The sequence below is a fragment of the Rhinoraja longicauda genome, chromosome 13, assembly GCF_053455715.1.
Source record: "Rhinoraja longicauda isolate Sanriku21f chromosome 13, sRhiLon1.1, whole genome shotgun sequence".
In the NCBI taxonomy this organism is placed as follows: domain Eukaryota; kingdom Metazoa; phylum Chordata; class Chondrichthyes; order Rajiformes; family Arhynchobatidae; genus Rhinoraja; species Rhinoraja longicauda.
Genome location: NC_135965.1, coordinates 14547855 through 14568718, shown reverse-complemented (window position 1 = coordinate 14568718; position 20864 = coordinate 14547855). Strand labels below are relative to the sequence as shown.

Below are 20864 nucleotides of genomic sequence, written 5' to 3'. Positions count from 1 at the left end.
AGATCTTTTCCCCTTTCCGATGTTTGACAGGGTTCATGTATTTTAAAGACAAGGGTCAGGCCCTTCATCTGCCTAATGACCTTCTTCCAAGTGATGGACACAGTCAGGCAATGTTCAACCCGTAGGATACAAATCAGCTTTAATGCCAAAGCACTGAAGTGTGAGCATCTGCACACATTTGTATCTGCATGTTGTCTTACTTGTGTATGCACAGTGCATACTGGCACAAAGAGTCTGGAGCAGTTTCTTCTTCATTTGCATTTGAAGCATCTTGTTGTGGCTACATTAGAGAAGTTTTCTATGATTTAACAGCAAGTGCCACATGCTGTTTTCAAGGCATGGGGTTGTGAAGATGTGGGAATGCGTGGGAAAGTACCATGGAAAGACACTGATTGCAGGAATGTTGAGATTCTAGGACCCTTGGGAGTCCTGTGGGGCTGGAAGGTGCATTCCAACTCCAAGTCTGTGTCTTTTTTAATTTACTCACACATTCTGTTACACGCTGCTTATCCTCATTTTATACATTCCACAGCAAGTACCACAACTGAAAAAAAAACACACGAAGTGCAGGAGTAATCAGGCAGCATCTCTGGAGAACATGGATAGGTGACATTTTGGATCGAGACCCTTCTTCAAACTGATTATAAAAGAGTAGAGAAAGCTGGAAAAGAGGTGGGGCAGGATAAAGCTTAGCAAATGATAAATGGATACAGGTGAGCGTGGTTTGATTGGCAGATGGGTGGACAATGCCTGGAGATGAAAAGGAGACAAAAGGGTGTAAGATAAGGAGAAAAGAGGAGTGAAATGTGAAGCCTGAGGAAGGGATATAACGGAGAGAAGATAGGCGTAAAAGGACAGGGGGAGATATGATGGGAGAAATGGCTGTGCACCAGGTTGGGCCCAGGGAAGAGGTGGGAAAAAGGGTTGAGCTGTTTCCTAAAATTGGAGAAATCAATGTTCATGCCTTTGGGTTGTATGTTACCAAAGCAAACTATGAGGCGCTGTTTCTCCCGTTTCCGTGTAACCTCACTCTGCCATGGATGAGGCTCGGGACAGAAAGGTCAGTAGAGTAATGGAAAGGTTAACAACCAGGAGGTCTAGAATGCTTTGATGGATCAAGTGCATGTGTTGCCTAAGACCTGCTGTGTTCAAATTTTGCTCATTTTAACAAAGGGCTCCTCAAACTAATGTTAACACTGTGGCGGCTCCCGAGGGTCGGGCCATACCACTCCCGACCCCTCGGCACAGGAATGGACCAGTCCAGGGGGGGGCGGTCCTTTGCTACGGATATAAGGACGAGGTTTTGGGCGCGAAGTAATTCCAGCAGAGTTGACCGGTCTGATAGCTGTGTAATAAAACCGAACCTCCCGAAATACCCAGCTCCTCGCCTTTATTCCGGGCCTCTTTCGACGCGCCACAACACCTTATTTAAAGATGTAAGCCATTTAGCATCATTTTTGACACACCTGGTAAAGAATAGGGTCAGACATCTTTCTCTTGCTATTGGTTATTACTAGACAATGGATAGATTCAAGACCAGTTTTCCCTCAGTTTCTCATTGTTTGCACATTTATGCATGTTGTCACCAGAATTTCAGCTATAATGTCATACTGGAAATTTCCAGGTGCCACTGTCAACAGGTGTCACTGTAACACTGTTGATGTGAAGACCACAGGGTTAGGAATTCTTCCCCAAGGGTTAAGCTAAAAGTGCAATGCAAGAGAAGCAGAACATTATAGTCTGAAATTTGGTTCCAATTTCTTCGGTGGCCAAGAATGACCTTTTACTCCCATGTATTTGCCAAGTTATCTTCTTTCACTGGCAGAAATTGAGAGCATCAACTATAATTCTACACTTGGATGTTAAAGGAGATAATTATATCTAGATGGCAGGATGCATGTCAGCATTAATCTCTTCTTGTTTATGATATAGCCAGTGAGTCATTATCTATTTTGTAATCTTTTCCTGGTACCGTGTTAAAGGGAAGTATATTTTTCAATTATAAATACAAAGTGTTTGGAGTAACTCAGCGGGTCAGGCAGCACCTCTGGAGAAAAAGGATGGGTGCTGTTTCAGGACAGGATCCTTCTTCAGACTGGCCCAAAGTCACCCATCCTATTTCTCCAGAGATGCTGCCTGACCCACTGAGTTACACCAGCACTATGTGTCTATCTTTGGTATAAACCAGTATTTGCAGTAGCTTTCTACAAATATTTTCCGATTATTCATCAAATGTCTGTAGCTCACATGATCTGTACTGAATAGGTTTACAAAAAAAGACACACAGTGCTGGAGTAACTCAGCGGGTCAGGCAGCATCACTGGAGAACTTGGATAGGTGATATTTCGGGTTGAAACCAAGGGTCTTCCATGTTAAATTACTGCCATATGTTTGAATTAGGACTTCTTGTGAGTTCTATTTGATTTTTCAAACTTTATCCAGGTTGAATATGCCTTGCTGGAAGTTGATTGCATTGGTTCTGAAAGACTGTTGTGATGGTGAACCTATGATGTACAGTGAGATGTTTATTTTCCCCAATTTGCAAGATTCAACTGAAAATTTACCAATGACCCTGATATAGATTTTCATAGAAAAAATGTTTCATTAGTAAAAATCTCAATTTGAGGATGACCGTTGTTTTGGTGCCAATTCAGAGCAGTCTTTCAATTAAAGCTTTTCACTATTCTTTCATCACAGATGACAATGACAATGCGATCCAATTAGGCCACCTGGGGAAACAGATGGACATACAAAAGAGCCATTAAAATCATCTTTTAATTTTAATATTCTATGCCTCATTTTTTTCTCTCCCCAGTCATTAATTCTCCCTTTTACGTCACTGTCACTACTCTTTCTTTTAGACTTTAGGCATACAGCACGGAAACAGGCCTTTCAGCCCATCGAGTCTGCACCAATGAGTATACTAACCTACACAAACCAGGGACAATTTTTCAACTTACCAAAGCCAATTAACATTACAAACCTCTGTCTTTAGAGTGTGGGAGGAAACCGGAGCACCTGAAGGAAACCCACGCGGTCACAGGGAGAACGTACAAACTAACTAACTAACTAACTAACTAACTAACTAACTAACTAACTAACTAACTAACTAACTAACTAACTAACTAACTAACTAACTAACTAACACTCTCTCTCTCTCTCTCTCTCTCTCTCTCTCTCTCTCTCTCTCTCTCTCTCTCTCTTACTTGTCATGCTCACACATGCTATCATACACATCAGTCTTTGCCATATTTTAATGTAGATTCAGCTCTCATTAAGTCTCGCAGCCATTCAGCCACTTATGTTAACCCTGTCCAATTAACTTCGCCCCCGTACTGTTTCCCCATTGCCTCTTCAATTACCTATCCTGTTCCAATTGTAGATGCTGTTGGATCTAAATCCACTACACTGTCAGCAGTGGATACTAAGTGAAAACAAGCCGCTGTGTAAATGGTCCCATCTTCCTAATGGAGACACAAGAAACTGCAGATGCTGAAATCTTGAGCCGAACACAGAACTCACTGGGTAAGGCAGCATCTGTGGAGGGAATGGATAGAACATTACCTGTCCATTCCTTCCCCGGATGCCGCCTCACCTGCTCAGTTCCTCCAGCAGTTTGTGTTTTGCTCATATCTCCAAAGGATCTTTTACATTTGTTTAAATCTCTATGCTCCAGCCATGGAAAGGACACCAGACAACAATGTTTTATTGGACAATGTTATTCCATGCAAATGCATGCTATTCTAAAGGTCAATAACATTTACTGAGCAAACCTAATATGCATTTAACCATGCCTACTTCAACTCACTGGTAGAAAATGATTGGTAGGTTTTTAGTCATCCTTCAAATTAATTCCAGAATGCTTTTAAGTGTTGTGCTTATTTATCAGGGGAAAGAGTTGTCTATACTTTGAGCAGTAACATTTCCATTTACCACCTCCAGAATTAATTAAGTGTTCTAGTGAGAAAAGCAGAATAAACAGTCTTCAAGGTTCATGTTCTATGCAGATAATTTAGAAAAAGATCTGAGATTGGAAGGAAACACCTGGATTTCTGATGCTTTAATTAGAAATCTAGTCAGAAAGATTCTGACAACATGAAGCTGTGAGAAATCTGAAGTCTCTTTAAACAAATTTGGTAGAAGTCTAATATAGATTGGCTGTTTGCAAAGGACACCTTCGAATGGCAAACTGCTGAGTGCATACATTTCTTTATATTTGAAGCTCTTTTTGTGATCTGGGAGAATTCTAACAATTGTTTTGTGTTTGAAAATGGACTAAGCTTTCATCTGAAATCTGAATACATTCTCCGTGACCATTTCAGAAATAACCGGACACCAACTGCTCAAATTTCTAATATTAGTAATATTTGTAGAAATGCTTACAATCGTATCATGTTTCTAAGCCAAGTATTTTGACGACAAGAAATGTGTCAACATGAGAAAAAATAGCTATTGAGTCACATTTGGGCATGGATCTGGATAGGTGAAGGAAAGTTGGAAGATTGCGAACGGGCTTTTCAAGCTGTAATTCGTCGCAAATTGGAAAGCAAAGTGCAAGAGTTCTGACAACTTGGGAAAAAGCAGCTTGATATAGGAACGGGTGGAGTGGGGGAGAGCAAAGGCAAGGTGAAAGGAGGCAGCAGTGATAGCATGCGAGGGAGTTCTGGATAAGTACACTGATTGTGAATCCAATGAGGTGGGGTGTGAGGAGGATGTAGAGGAGAAGAAGAAAGACAAGCAAAACATGATTTGATGCAACTGGCTGAATTGGCAGAGTAACTGGTGATGTAAGATATAATAGGCCTACATAAGCCCACATGAGAAGACTGCAGGCAACAAAACTGAAGGAAAGAATAGTTACTATATAGTACATCTTGACTTGCACTGCTCAGAATGCATAGCAAACAATGACCTACTTTACAAATGTATTCCACACAGTAATGTGTGAAGCGCAGCAGCTAATTCATGCTCAGCATGTTCCCATGACAGCAATGAAACAGTGACTCGATAATGTGTTGGAGCATGGTGACTGGGGGAGAGGTGCTGACTGGAACATTCCTATATCATGTCATGAGTCCTCTCATGTTTATTTGAGAGTGAAGACAAGGTCTTGGTTTGCGGATTTGCAAGAATTGCAATGTATAGGCCTGGTTTTAAACAATGTTTTTCACTGAAGAACTTGTTCTCATTCCAATTGGGATTTTTCTAAATTGTGTATTGCTCCTTCTTTCTCTTGGCAATAAATATTCCACTGAGGATGGTAGTGAATCTTGTATTTATCCATTCTGCTGTATAATTCTCTGTGAACAAGTGCATTCTCCTCTGGCATCTGTAGTGGTATCACGGTTCTCTTCCAGACTTTTGTTGTTGTTTGCATTAACTTACTTCCTTTTGGGGGTTGGGGCTGGTTGGTAGCATTGTATTTGGATCCACAGGGTGGTGTTGGGATGTGGAAAGAAAGCACAACTGAAAGCAGTCAAGTTGTGGCACATTTCCTGCTTTAGTTTAGTCTATTATTGCCTCGTGTACCGAAGCACAGTGAAAGATTTGCCAGAATTGCTATCCAGTGAAAGAATGGACTATACATGGTTATAATCAAGCCTTCCACAATATACAGGTAAAGGGTAAAGGGTATAGATCAAGGATAAAGGGTACAGCATATAGTGCAAGATAAAGTCGGATGAAAGATGATTCAATGATCCCCAATGAGGTGCAGGGGAGCTCAGAGCCGCACTCTAGCTGATGTCTCAGATCGTTACAAGCGTTGTACTCTCAATCTGCTGCACTAGTTCTTTGACTTTCAGCCTCGCTTTCTCTGTCCTATTTCCGTTCCCAGTCAGACATTCCTTTACACTTCTCCTTTTCATTCTCTCTCCGTTGCTTAGGAGGGATTTGGAGGGATGACATCTCCACTGTTAGTTGTGACTCATCTGCCCTCAGAGTACGCTCGTCTTTGCAGCACTCCCATCCTTCTGTCGGGGGGACAGGCACAGCTCAGCAGCCTCTGAAAATGTAACTCTGCCGAGAACGAAGGGAGACTTGAAGGGGTCTCCTGACCTCACACGACCCCTGTGTGAATTTCATCTGGGTGCTCCAGTTTCCTCACACACCTCAGACGTGTGGGTGGTTAGTTAAATGTCTCACACCTTTACATTAAGAAAATTGCCTCTAGAATGCGGATGGGAGTGGGAAAATCTGAGGGAGAATTTTAAAATCGGATTAGCAGGATTAATGGGATATGGGGAGAAGGCAGGAACGGGGTACTGATTGTGGATGATCAGCCATGATCACAGTGAATGGCGGTGGTGGCTCGAAGGGCCGAATGGCCTACTCCTGCACCTATTGTCTATAATGTAAAATGGTTGGATGATGGTCAGTGTGGGCTCAGTGGTCCAGCGGGCTGTTTCCATGCTGTTTCTCAGCCTGATATGGCAACTGCTCTGCTGTCGACTGCCTGTACCTGCAGAGAGGGGTGAACGCAGCCCAGTCCATCACTTCCTTCCAACCAGTCTATCTTCATGGCACTGTCACATACTCTTACTTTTTACTCTATCTCATTCCAATATTGGACTTTAATATTCTTTTGTATTACTTGAAATTTGCAGTAGAATCTCACCCCGTTCTTCTGTTTTGCATTTGTTGTATTTATTGCGGTATTTATCATTTTCATTACACCCTGGTGCAGATGACAATAAACTAATACGATCTGACTTTTTGATTTGGGGTTGTTAGCAGAGGAGTCGCTACAAGAGTTCCAGAAAGGCCTTGAGTTGTAAATTGTTAGTATTTCCTCTTCCATTCTCAGTTCTTTGTTACTCTTTCCGATCCCATTATGTTCCTCCATGCCACTTGTGGTCACTTTGCTCTACCTTTTGTGTTGTTCGCCATTTGCTATATTTATAATTTTATGGAGTTTCTCATCAGACATTGCCATTCCTTTCCATTTCCCCAATTACTCCCATGCACGTCCACACGCATCTAGCTGACCTCAGCTCTAATTTGATCTCCTTCCTCATTTCTGTAATCTCTACAGAATCCAATCTGATCTTAAATTGTTCCCCATGCTCTCCCCATTCAACCCCCATGTTACTGTTGGCTTACCTCTGATTCATCTACATAGCCTGACAGTGACTAAGCCCAGATTCCTGACTGATTCCCTGTTCACTCCACTCTGATTCCAAGCAGTTAAGCAGACCTACCAAAGTACACTACAAGTAGAGTCTGAAGAAGGGTCTCGGCCCGAAACGTCACCCGTTCCTTCTCTCCAGAGATGCTGCCTGTCCCACTGAGTTACTCCAGCATTTTGTGTCTATCTTCGATTTAAACCAGCATCTGCAGTTCTTTCCTACATTGTTTAGCAGACCAATCTACACCAGATGTTGTGATTATTGACATGAGTTCAAATTCCCATCAGAACAGAGATTAAGTAAAGATAGACACAAAATTCTGGAGTAATTCAGCGGCACAGGCAGCATCTCTGGATAGAAGGAATGGGTGACATTTCGGGTCAAGACCCTTCCTCAGACTGAGTCAAGGGAGAGGGACACAGAGATAAGGAAGGGTAAGGTGTGAAAATGAGACATTAAAGGAGATGGGATCAAGGAAAATGTGGAATAGATCATTGTAGCTAGGAGAAGGTGACAATGAAGCAGACAGAAATAAAATTTAATCAGGGGGACAGTCGGTCTGGTCGGAGAACTAGGAAGAGTGAAGGGATGGAGAGAGAGGGAAAGCAAGGGTTACTTGAAGTTAGAGAAGTCAATATTCATACCACTGGGGTGTAAGCTGTCCAAGCGAAATACGAGGTGCTGCTCCTCCAATTTGTGCTGGGACTCACTCTGACAGTGGAGGAGGCCCAGGACAGAAAGATCAGTATGAGAATGGGAGGGGGAGTTCAAGTGTTTAGCAACAGGGAGATCACGTAGGTTTAGGCGTACTGAGCGGAGGTGTTCGGCAAAACCATCGCCAAGCCTGCGCTTGGTCTCGCCGATATATAAGAGTCCACACCTGGAACAGCGAATACAGCAGGTGAGGTTGGAGGAGGTGCAAGTGAACCTCTGCCTCACCTGAAAAGAATGTCGGGGTCCTTGGACGTAGTCCAAGTTGAGATGAAGTAAATCTCAAACAAAAAGTCAGGATCAGTGAATGCGTCTATGAAATTATCAGATTGTCTTAGAATCCAAACTGTTTACTTCTGTCCTTGCAGGGAGGAAATCCTACCTGCTCGGGCATGTGTATGGGTATTACAGAATGCTTGTCTCTGAACTGCCCTTTGGAATGGACTGGTTTCAAGGGTCAATAAATGTTAGTCTCACAGCATTAGGGAGCACAGTGGCACATCGTAGAGTTGCTGCCTTGCGGCGCCAGAGACCCAGGTTCGATCCTGACTGTGAGTGCTGTCTGTACAGAGTTTGTGCGTTCTCCCTGTGACCACATGGGTTTTTCCCGGGTGCTCCGGTCTCCTCCCACACTCCAAAGACATACCGGTTTGTAGGTTAATTGACTTCGGTAAAATTGTAATTTGTCCCTCGTGTGTAGGACAGTGTTAGTGTACGGGGTGATCACTGGTCAGCGTGAACTCGCAGGGCTGAAGGGCCTATTTCCACGCTGTATCTCTAAAGTCTAAAGTCAACAATGTCTTCCACATCTTGTGAATTAATGAATACATTTTTAAAATATTGTAGCCTTCGAGAGTAAATTTGCAGCACTGCATTTCACCAGGCTCACTTCTGATCCCGTGTTTTATGTGTTAGCATAGCCGCCAGCTGACAACATGGTGTTCGACGACAGTGTTTGCAGTTAAATCAGTCCATCCTGTTGTACGATTCACATCCTGTGATAACTATCACGATTAAGCTGCCAGGCACAACAGTCAGCTTTTAAAATGACACAAGGTCATTGATCATGAACCACCATAATTCTCAGGATGTCCTGGGATGTTGCTAATATCCTTTGCGTTAACAGAGTCAGTCTTGTAATTGTTAAATAGCACATGTCTGCTGACTATGTATATGGCGATGATCTCAGACACACCTCTTCCTCTTAAGTCATTCTGCAGTTCAAGGACTTTTTAATTCCTCTTTCTTTGGGTTTAGTTTAGTTTTAGTTTAAGGATCCAGCATGGAAACAGGCCCTTCGGCACACCAAATCCTCGCCGGCCACCAATCACCCGTTCACACTCGTTCTACGTTCCCATCCACTCCCTGCACATTAGTGGCAATTTTCCACGGCCAATTAACCTACAAACCTGCACATCTTTGGGATGTGGAAGAAATCCGGAGCACCCAGAGGAAACCCACGCAGCCGTAGGGAGAACGTGCAAACTACACGGACAGCTGCCTGGGTCAGGATTGAACTCGGGTCTCTGTGCCGCCCAGATTCTGGCCGTTACTGTCATTGTTTGCTCATTCTTACTTTGCCCGTGAGCATATGCTGGTTAGACATTCACAACCGCTTGTTAGGTCATTTCAAAGAAGAGTTTAGAGGGTCAACCACTCGGCATAGGCCGGGGTCTCGCACACAGGCCAGTCGTCTATGTGACAGTGACAGATTTTCTCCTCTGATTCATTAATGAAGAACACTAAATGAAGCAGATAAGTCTTTATAAGAGACTCATTACTAATCATTGGTCATCATTACTAGTTGTTGATCCAAATTATTAACCAAATTTTAATCGCTCGGCTGCAGTGTGATCTTTGAATTTGAATTTCCAGATTGTTAGTATTACCGTGCTGTTTTAATCACTATGCCACTGATGTGCCTTAAAACGAACAGTGATAAGTTTTCACCACAACCAGTGCACAAACCTTTGTGGATCTTAAGTTGCATTTAAATAGCACCTTTATCACAGTACACGGGACTTCACAGAAGTGTCATTTGATGATATCTGGCACTGAGCCACATTTTAGGACTAGTGGTCAATGGTTTGGGAAAAACAAAGTCTCAGACTGTTCTGAATGTCATGCACATACTTGATAGCAGTGAGTAAATTGGGCGCCAGACTAGATAACGCTAACAAAGAGTAACATCTCTATCAGGAAGCAGAGTGAGTCCAAGAATTTATTCTTGGGGAGCCACCAAATATTTTAACCGTGTCAAACACTGCAGAGATGGCAAGATTTCTCAACATTTATTATGACTTAGAAAGAGATTGTTTGGTCCATCAAATCCATGCTGGCTATCCTGTATGGTCAATGTGGGTTGTTTTTAAATGTGCTATACAAACAAAATTGACTTGACGTGACTTGACTTGTATCGTGTATCTGTATACTGTCGATGGCTTGTTTCTCACTACCTCAGTACACGTGACAATAAAAAACTGAACTATCTACCCCATTTCATCAGTCCCATTCAGTCACTCCCTTCCCTGTAACCTATTTTCTCAGACATTCCCTTCATCTCCTCTCTGATTCTCCTGCCACCATTCCACATTTGGGAAGCTTGACAACAATGGTCCTGGTGCAACACTAATAATGTAAGGCTACAGAAGTAACGTTATGACCCTGTAGACATGAAGGTTGATATTCTTGCTATCTGTCAACTGTTGGATATCCCAGTTGCTAACCATTTTAACTTTTCTTCCCTTTCTCATACTGACCTTCCTGTTCATGTCCACCTCCATTGCCAGTGCAATCTAGAGGAATAGCACCTCATATTCTGCTTGGGAAGCTTACAACCCAATGGTATGAACGTTGAATTCTCCAGTTTTAGGTAACAGCCCAAATCCCACCCCTTTTTTTCCACCCTCTCACTCCTGTGCCCTACCTGGATGTGCCATTCCTCCCATTATCCCGCCCCCTCCTTTCCCCTTCCCCCCATCCCCCTCCACCTATATCCTTTCCTCAGCATTAATTTGCAAACTTTTGTCTTTTTTTCTTCTCTGGTCTTTGTACACCCATTTTACAGTCAAAAACTCTGCTTTGTCCAACCCCCACATATTTTTGAACTGCCCCCCCTCCACACTACAGTCAGTTTGAAAAAGAACCCCAACCCAAAATGTCACCTATCCATGTCCTCCAGAGAAGTTGCCTGAGCCAGTGTGTGTTTTCTATAAACTAGCATCTGCAGTTCTGTTACTTCATGGTGATTGGATTTATTCTTAAGAATCACATCATGGCAACAGAAAATCTGTCTTCAGCTAATGAAATATCAGTCGGCCATCCTACAAGATATTGAAAATGCATCAACTGGGTTTTTTCTTTTGCTCTCAATGCCCACATAAATCAAAAATATGTTAGCAATCTGCCACTCCACCCCTGCTGAAAAATAACACATGTTGACTCGACCCAATGTTATTTCAAGTTGGAGAGAAAAAAGTTTAGCATCATAATTTTACAACCAAATATATAGACAGTGTTATGCTCCTGAGTTATGCTCCTGAAGGAGTAGCTTAAGCAAAATATGTGTTTGGTATATTAATATGTGGCAAATACAGTCAAATAAATAAATGAGTGCAGCTCTCATTTGCTTTGCAATGTTGCTTGAACCATCTTCATTTACATTCTGCACTGAGCCTCCCCACCCTGTCCATCTTAATGGAGTATGGACATGCTCTCAATATTCCTCAATGTTCCTACTGATATTCAATATTCCTCTGAATATCTCTATTCAGAGATAGACAATTCCTGATTAGAACGGGTGTCAAGCGTTATGGGGAAAAGGCAGGGAAATGGGATTAGGAGGCAGAGATCAGCCATGATTGAATGGCGGAATGGACTAGATGGGCCGAATGGCCTAATTCTACTTCGATAACTTGTGTACGTGAACTTGTGATAGGCAGATTGTTGCTCAAAGGCCAGAGATGAAGAAAGGTGTGAGACAAAAGGATTGAAGAGTTGCAAATTGTGAACCCAAAGGACGGAATGTAGGTGGAGGGGGAGGGGTGAAATCTGTGATAGTCTATGTGGGGCACGGGGAGGGAGAAAGGGAGGGGGGTGGGGGGAGAAAGGGAAGGGAGAAGGGGTGTTGTTAGAACTTGTGAATTTTCAAAGCAACTAAGTTATCTGCTATTCTGCCATTTTCTGGTAAGTTGTGTAGCAATGAAATAGAAATTATCCTGCAAGGATTCAGTCGGTAACACTTGCATGCCCAGCCTAACTAAGTAGATTTCCCCTCTACAATATATTAAAGAAAATTAACAGCAAAGAACAGCCTTGCCGATGCTCACTCTGCATCAGATGGTTAACTGCAGCTCGGGCCGATCTCTGACCTGCTGGCACCACTCGCCGAACACTACAGGCTAAATGCAGTGGACGTCAGCAATCCGAAACAAAGACAGAAGAAAGGTGGAAAAACAATAGGGCAGGGCAGCAAGCAGTCGTGACAAGAAAACACTTGCCCTTTCAGGCAACACCCTTTAGCACAACAGTAAGGTCTTGAGGTAAGCAGATCTGTAAAATCAAAAAGAGAGGGAGGCAGGAGGCAAACACACACGGAGGATTTTGTTTTAGTCAAGTAAAGGACAGGAATTTAAAAAAACTAAGAATCTTTAAAGAAACAAGTGAGGTCTTAATCATGAAGTTTATAAGTTCTAGGAGCAGAATTAGGTCACTTGGCCCATAATGTCTACTTCTCCATTCAATCATGGCTGATCTATCTCACCCTCTCAATGCCATCCTCCTGCCTTCTCCCTATTGCCCCTGATACCCTGAAGTCATAAGGGGTCTGAAGAAACAGCATTTAGTGTAGTTTAGAGATACAGCATGGAAACAGGCCTTTCATCCCACCGAGTCCATGCCGACCATCGATCACGCGTTCACATTAATTCTATGTTATCTCACTTTCACATCCACTTCTTACACATTAGCAGCAATTTTACAGAAGACAATCAACCTACGTTTGTCTTTGAAATAAGCGAGGAGACCAGAGCACCCACATGGTCACAGGGAGAACGTGCAAATTCCACGCAAGCAGCAGCTGAGGCCAAGATTGACCCTGGGTCTCCTGCGCTGTGAGGCAGTGGTTCTACCAGCTGAGCCGCCCTATGGCATAGGAGAGATGAAAAATGTTACCAATCTAACCGTCAGGTTCAAAACTAAATTGCACAAAGTTGTTTTTGGTTAGGGCTATTCTGGGTGGCAGCAACTCAACCGCTGTGCCACCACCGTACAACTGCTTGAAGTGTCACCGGCAATCTCCATAATCCAGTTGACTTGTTCAGAGAAAGCTGATTTTGTTCAGTTGTCATAGTAGTCACGTGAGATGCACCGAGTTATTTATGTACGCACTGATATCAAAGCATGGGAGTGTGCTGATCTTCACCACTGAGTCTAGGATTTATAACGGCTGAATGCACACAGCTGAAGTTGTCTAACCCAATTAGCCCAGTTAAAGAAGGTCAATCGTGTGTTAATCCTTCAGGGTGTTGAGAAACAGAACCTTTACCAACAATTCTGATGGCCATATGCAGAGCCTTAATGAAAAGTCTTATTAGCAGTATGTTTGTGTTACCATTTTAGAACACTTATTTTATTAGAACTTCTTTTGGTGGATTCAAGAATAGTGGAGTATAACAGCAGGAGGTAATAGCTGCCAGCTGAATCCCCCAGCTGAATGTTTACTACCAACCAACCGCTTCTCACTTCTATCCATCTGTCACTTGCTAGCTCTTGCCTCACCCCTCCTCCCACTGCTCTATACTGGCTGCTTTCCCTCTACTCTTTCCATCTAGGTGTCAATGGTCATTCTCCCTCCTCCTCTTGGCTTCCTCCTCTCCGGTCTTTGAGGGACGAGCAGGGGCTGGCTTGGCGGCTTCCCCCTACAGAACGCCAGGCCCGCCAGGTCTTTTACATCCAGCTGCGCATCTCACCAGGTCTTTTGTGTCTGGCCCTGGATCTTGGGACTCAACCCAAAACGTCAACTGCCCATTCCCTGCACAGATGCTGTCTGACCCGCTGTGTTCCTTTGTTCCTTCAGCTGCTTCCTTATTTTTGGTTACAGATTCCACCATCTGCAGTGTCTTGTGACTCCACATGCACACATGGATACCCAGCTGTGGTACAAACTGAAGGGCAGTCCATTCTGCATTTGAAATTTGTGTCCATTTATGTATTTATTTTTTTAAGCTCTTTATGAACTTCAAGCTGCAGTTAAAAGTGTAGGTGAGGCCAAATTCTCAGAGCACTGTGATTCTTGTAATCCACAGAAAGATATTACAACACCAGTGTAAAAAGGAGGATTAAGTTACTGCAAAGTCTGCTTGCTGCTTGAAGCAAAGCAATCACGGCATTGACAGTCATGCAGAAAGAGCAGAGAGCATTGGTACTTTACACATGGAGCAAGCAGAAGGGTGAGTCATTGACTCATGTTTACAAGTATTGGCACTGATCCCTGTGTGTTCAGTGGTTTTTCCCTCAGCTGATTTTGTTCAATGCTGCGAAGAGATTCTGATTGTAGAATTACAAATGGCATGTTTTATTTGTGGAACTGTATTAGTGGAAGTTGACAAAGTGGCAAGATATTACTGATTTATTTCTCCTGGGATGGAACTCTGGAAGAAATCGGTGGCTGGTCACATCAGTGCCAGCATCGATCAGGGACACTTGAGACCATTGCTTCAATGGTTCAATGGTGCTTTATTTGTCACATAGTGAAATACTTTTTGCATATTTACACATGCAAGCGCCACCACACTGTGGCCCCATTGCTTTGCTCCAAAATGCAATTGCTTTGCTTCATGGCAACTCGCACCTGGAAGTACCTGTTTACATTTCCAGAATGACTTGGAAATGGTCACAAAAATGTTTTGTTCGATGATTAGTGCATGGGGTGGAAATAAATTGCATGGGGTGGAAATAACTAGTGCCATCTGATCAGAGGTGAAAGGAGGTCACTATGACCTGTAGGTAACAAAATGGCCGATAGTAGGTTTGCATTAGAACCGTACTGGTAATTAAATTTACACGATTGTACCAGTAAGAAAATTAAGTTACTTTCATCCCTGCACATGATCAAATTTCTAGGCTTCAGTTGTGCAGCACAGGAGGTGGTTCTTCGACACACGCCCATGTCAACCATAATACCTATCTATACTAACCCAGTTGCCTCCATTAATTCCATATCCCTCGGTCCTTTGCTCATTCAAGTACCTGGCCAGATGTCTCTTCAATGATTTACTGGTTCTATCACTGGTCCTGCCAAGCTCATTCTAAATACCAATTACTCCACGTTAACATTTACCCCTCAGATTCACTTTAAAACTCCTCTCTCTCACCTTAAACCTACACCACCTAGTTTTAAATAGGACTACCATGGGAAACGACTCTCGCTATCTACCCTATTTATGCCTCTCATAGTTTTATAAACATCCATCATCTCACATCTCAAGCCTCCATTGAATACAGATCCAGCCCATCCAATCTCTCCTTATAATTCAATTTTACCAATCCAGACAACTTTATGAGGCACACGTTGCAGCTTTACAAATCTTTGGTTAGGCTGCATTTGGAGTATTGCGTGTCAGTTCTGTTTGACAGGAAGGATGTGGAGGTTTGGGAGAGGGTGCAGAAGAGTTTTACCAGAATGCAGGATCGAACCCGGGTCTCTGGCAGCAACTTTATCGCACTTGACCAGATGCTGCTTGACCTGCTGAATTCATGCTGCACTTTGTTTATTACAGCAGATACTGGCATCTGCAGCCTCTTGTGTCTCCAATCTAGTAACTAAATGTTGATTTCAAAACTGCTTGCACTTTAATCTCTGCTTATTAGTAATATTTAAATCTCGAATTCCTGACTATTCTTTTCTCAATTCTAATTATTTCTTACTCTTTAGACAAAGTTGACTGTGTGAAATCTCACAACGTCGCTGGCGTATTTGAACAGGTGTAGGTATAGGAAAGGTTTAGGGGATAAGGGCCAAACACAGCCAAATGGGACTGCCAGCATGGATGAGTTGGTCAGCATAGACGAGTTGGGCCATAGGACCTATTTCTATGGTGTTTAACTCTATGAATCTATGTCCCACAGTCTTACTATTAGCAACAAATCATACAGATTAAGAAACATAATCAAATTTTGTACTGCTACTTAATTGCCCCAATATAGTCTTTCTGCTGACTGGATAGTCTGCAACAAAAAGCTTTTCACTGTACCTTGGTATACATGTTAATGAACTGAACTAAACTAAATCATTTTGTCTCAACCTCTTAGTCTTTTTGCTACCCATCCTATCTCCACCTTCTCTGCCACCTGAAACCAATTTGTTTCCTCTCTTTCCCAGTTCTGATGAAGGATCTTTGACCTGAACCTGAAAAGTTAACTCTGTTTATCTTTCCACGGATGCTGCCTGATCTACGGACTATTTACAGCATTTTCTGTTTTTACTTCATTTGCAATTTTCACTTGCACTTGTAATTTTCTGACAAACCTGTCATACTTCTTCCACTTGCAGCATTACTCCGAGGAGCAATTAGCAGGTCTGGCTCCATTTTGTTATAAGATGGCTGACACAACTTCCCATGAATTATGGTTCATGACCAGCTTCCCATGAATATGGTTTATCATGCAGAAGTTAAATCTTGAAACAATTGGTTCAGGCATGAAATTACAAAGTCCAAGTTCATTCTCTGCAGTCATACTTCTATCCGAGATGCTCAGAATACATGAAAATTGCTGGCCCTGGACAACATCGTGCTTCAGCTGGAGCTGGAAGTGCTGAAACTTCAAACTAAACTGCAAAGCTTTTCGCTGTGGAGAAGCAGTGAATAGCACTAATTAGGCACACTGCCTACACTGCACTGTAATCCATGGCCATTTGAGCCATCCAGCAGCTTCCACAGTCACCTCTTTCTCCCATGGTTTAGCATTTACATCCTTTGCTAAAGTCCTGCAGAATTGGTCACTTTAGGGATTGTTTCCCTGCAGTAGAACTCCCACGGGCTTAGGGAATGTCTGGCTGTGGCGGCTTTCACAGACTGATGGATCTGGGAATCATTCCCAGATAATCTTATAGAAAACATTTTACAAATTGTTTTTTTCAAGACAGAGTCTAAGTGGTGAATGTGAGATAGAAGGGCACTCTTTGTAAAGAGTTTGGGACTGAGATTGTATTCTGGGGCCCACATGATAATTACAACTAATTGTATATTGCTTCTGAAGAAGGCTTCTAACACAAAACACTGTGTTCTGAAGGGTCTCGACCCGAAACGTCACCTCATAAGGTCATAGGTGATAGGAGCAGAACTAGGCCATTCGGCCCATCAAGTCTACTACGTCATGGATCACATTGTCTTGTGTTCTTTATTGTCTACTGCCGGACCCTGACGTGAGAGGACGCTGGCGCTATTTGTTCGCCGCTTCTCCGTCAGGATAGTTTGTCTGTTTGTTTTTATGTCTTGACTGTTTTTGTAAAGCGTCTTTGAGCATTTGGAAAAGCGCTATAAAAAATAAATGTTTATTATTATTATTATTATTATTATTATTATTATTATTATTATTATTATTATTATATTATTATTATATTCAATCATGGCTGATCTATCTTTCCCTCCGAACCCCATTCTCCTGCCTTCTCCCCATAAGCCCTATTCATTTTCTATAGAGATGCGGTCTGACCTGCTGAGTTACTCCAGCTTTTTAGGCCTGTTTCCATGCTGTGTGCCTCTGACCCGCTGAGTTCCTCCAGCACTTTGTGTTTTGCTCAAGATTCCAACATCTGCAGTTCCTTCTGCCTCCTGCATATTATTTACGCTGTCATTAATATGATGGCCCATTGCCAATTCTAAATGTCTAGTATTTTCTGTGTAAGATGTCTGGGTGAATATTACACTGGCTCTCCTTGAGTTTCTTGTCAATCATGGATCACATTGCAAGAATTGTAAAGGTCACCAGCATGTCTGTGAGTACCATACATGGAGCAATTGACACTAACCTCTCGTAGATGGGTAAAGGCCTTTTGTCAGCTGGTTCACGCATTCTCTTTTCAGAGAACATTTCTTTGCAACACAGAAAACAAAATAAACCAAACATTTGCTACTTATCATTTTACGTACAACTTAGGAATTTATTTTTCTTCTTCATCCAGTTTATTTTTGTTCCCTCCTAGAGAGGGAAGCAGCACAGGGAAATGAGGAAACATTCCCAAGAGACCCAAGATTCTGCAGGTACTCTATTGTAGAGCAAAAAACAAACTGCTGGAGGAACCCAGTGAGTCAAACTGCATCTGTGGAGGCAAAGAGACAGCCAATGCTTCAAGTTGAGATCCTGCATCAGGACTGAGTGTATGGATGGGGGTGGCTAGTATTAAGAGGTGAGGGGGAGGGAAGAGGCAGGTGGGAGGGTGAGGAGGAAAATGATGGGTTGATCGAACCAGGTGGTGGAGGAGGAGATATGGATTTGGGAGATAGTGGCTGGTGGATGAAAAACAGCGACATAGTGAGAAAGTGGTAAAAAAATAGGGGCAGATGGAGCCGGGTGGGAGGTGGGAGATGGTGACGGAGACAGAGACAGAGTCTGGAAGGTAATACATTGAAACACAGCCGGCTGCAGACATTGGAATCTTATAAATAAGGAAGTTTGAAACAGCTTCAGATAACGGAGCTTCAGATAAAGGCATAGAGGGAACCAGGAGGGGGGAGGAGAATGGAAGTGTGTGACAGGGAGGGTGGGGGAGACAGGACGGACGGGGGGGGGGGGATGAGTGTTGCCTGAAATTGGGATATTGTATGTTTGTACTATTGGGTAGTAAACTACCCAGGTGGAAATTGAGGAAGTGCCTTCTTTTTGGAGGTGTACAGTAACAGTGAAAACCTTTGGTTTTAGACAGATTTGCTGAGATTTCCAGACACGTAAATTGTCGCACAACACAGAAAGAACATAGCAACAGCACCCCATATTTTGCTTGGGCAGCTTACAGCCCGGCATTATGAATATTGATTACTCTAATTTCAAGTAACCTTTGCATTCCCTCTCTCTCTGTCCCTCCCACATCCGAGTCTCCCTGCTAGTTTCACTGTTCATACTTCTTCCTTATCACCTCTTCCACAGTCAACAATGGACCATTGTGGGCTCCACCTTTCCTGTGTCTTCCATGCCGGCTTTGATTTGTTCTGTACCTTTTCATATTTCTAGTTTCCCTCTCCCCTGACGCCTGACGCTCAATTTGAAGAAAGGAATAGGTGATGTCTCAACCCGAAACGTCACCCATTCCTTTTCTCCAGAGATGCTGCCTGACCTGCTGAGTTCCCCCAGCATGTTGTGTCTATCCTCGACAGCAACAGGTCCTTTGGCCAAACTTGTCCATGTTGACCATGGTGCATAATCTGGTTTTATTTTTTCATTCATTTGGCACATATTCCTCTAAACCTTTCCTGTTCATGTGCCTGTCCAAACGTCTTCACCATGTTGTAACAGTGCAACAACATGGCTAATTGGTGCTGTCAGTCATTCACTGTGTCCCCCACCTTCCCATTGAGCAGGAGATGGACAAGGAGACAGAACCTTAAATTGTCAGTGCTGCTAACAACATATCATTTCTTATATTAAAATCATTAATTGAGATATTTTGTAGAATTTCCAAGTAATTATCTTCTTTATTTTTATATTTACTTTCACTTAAAAGAAATATTTGTTTAATCTCTTCCGCAGTTAATTTATCTTTATCTTGTAGTTTCAAAATTACAGTGATACAAAGTAGTAAACAGATAACACGTACTTTCCCAACTAATTGGGTAACAGCTTAATTGAAATCTGGTGACTCAAATATACTGCTACCTTGAAAAATAAATCTGTTGACCTATAACAAGCACTGAGTGCAGCAACCGTGGAGTTTGATGAATCAGGGATTGTGCAGAAATTAAGATGACAGAATTAAACAAATTGATCAAATTAAATTGAAAGATAGGGCAAATGGATTTATGAAAGGAAAATTGTATTGACAAATTTTTGAATTTGTAACCAGCAGAATAAACAACAACAAACTGCAGATGCTGGTTTAAACCGAAGATAGACACAAAAAGCTGGAGTAACTCAGCGGGTCAGACAGCATCTCTGGAGAAAATGAACAGGTGACGTTTTGGGGTCAGGTCTGAAGAAGGATCTCGACCCGAAACATCACCTATTCCTTTTCTCCAGAGAAGCTGTCTGACCCGCTGAGTTACTCCAGCTTTTTGTGTCAACCTGATGTTTGTTAAATTTGGATGATCAGAGAGTCTTTGATATAGAAGTTCAGAGTGTTTAATTATCATATTGACATAATTAACAACGGAACAATTAAATTCTTACTTGCAGTAGGATAACAGGCCTGTAAACACAGTACTCATTGTACCACACGGCAGATTATTAAACAAAATAATGATGACAAATAGATAGCACAAAGTAGTATGCGTGCAATCAGGGCAAAGTATTAGTTTGGGAATGAGGATCCTCTCAGTCTGTAGAAGGGTCTTGACCCGAAACGTTACCTAATCCTTTTCTCCAGAGATGCTGCCAGACCCGCTGAGTTACTCCAGCATTTTCTGTCTATCTTCAGTTTAAACCAGCATCTGTAGTTCCTTCTTACACAATGAAGATTGAAGGTTAATGGGCAGGAAGCTGAGAGTAGGAATAGATGCTTCACTTTTGGAGATAGGAATAGTAAGTAGCAGAGTATTGCAGGGATGGATGTTGAGGTCTCAGCTTTTCTCAATCCGCACCATTGATTTGGATGTGGTTCAAATATAAATTATTAATTTATGCTGATATGGATCTAGATAGTAGTACAAGGTGTGGAGATAAAGAGGTTTCAAAGGGATACATATATACATGAATGGATACAGGTGAGGCTGATGGAATATGATGTGGAAAATAATTATCTATTGTTTTTATGAATAAAAACAAAGTGGAAAAACACTTTGCTTTTCAAAGGAAAGTTGGATTTTTTAAACGCTA

General features: G+C 42.4%; 1 protein-coding gene across 1 annotated transcript in view; it reads left to right on the top strand.

Moving 5' to 3' along the window:
- LOC144599474 (sodium/hydrogen exchanger 9-like) overlaps window positions 1–20864 on the top strand; it is a 411061-nt gene that overhangs the window by 352635 nt on the left and 37562 nt on the right. The gene's annotated exons all lie outside the window — the stretch shown is intronic.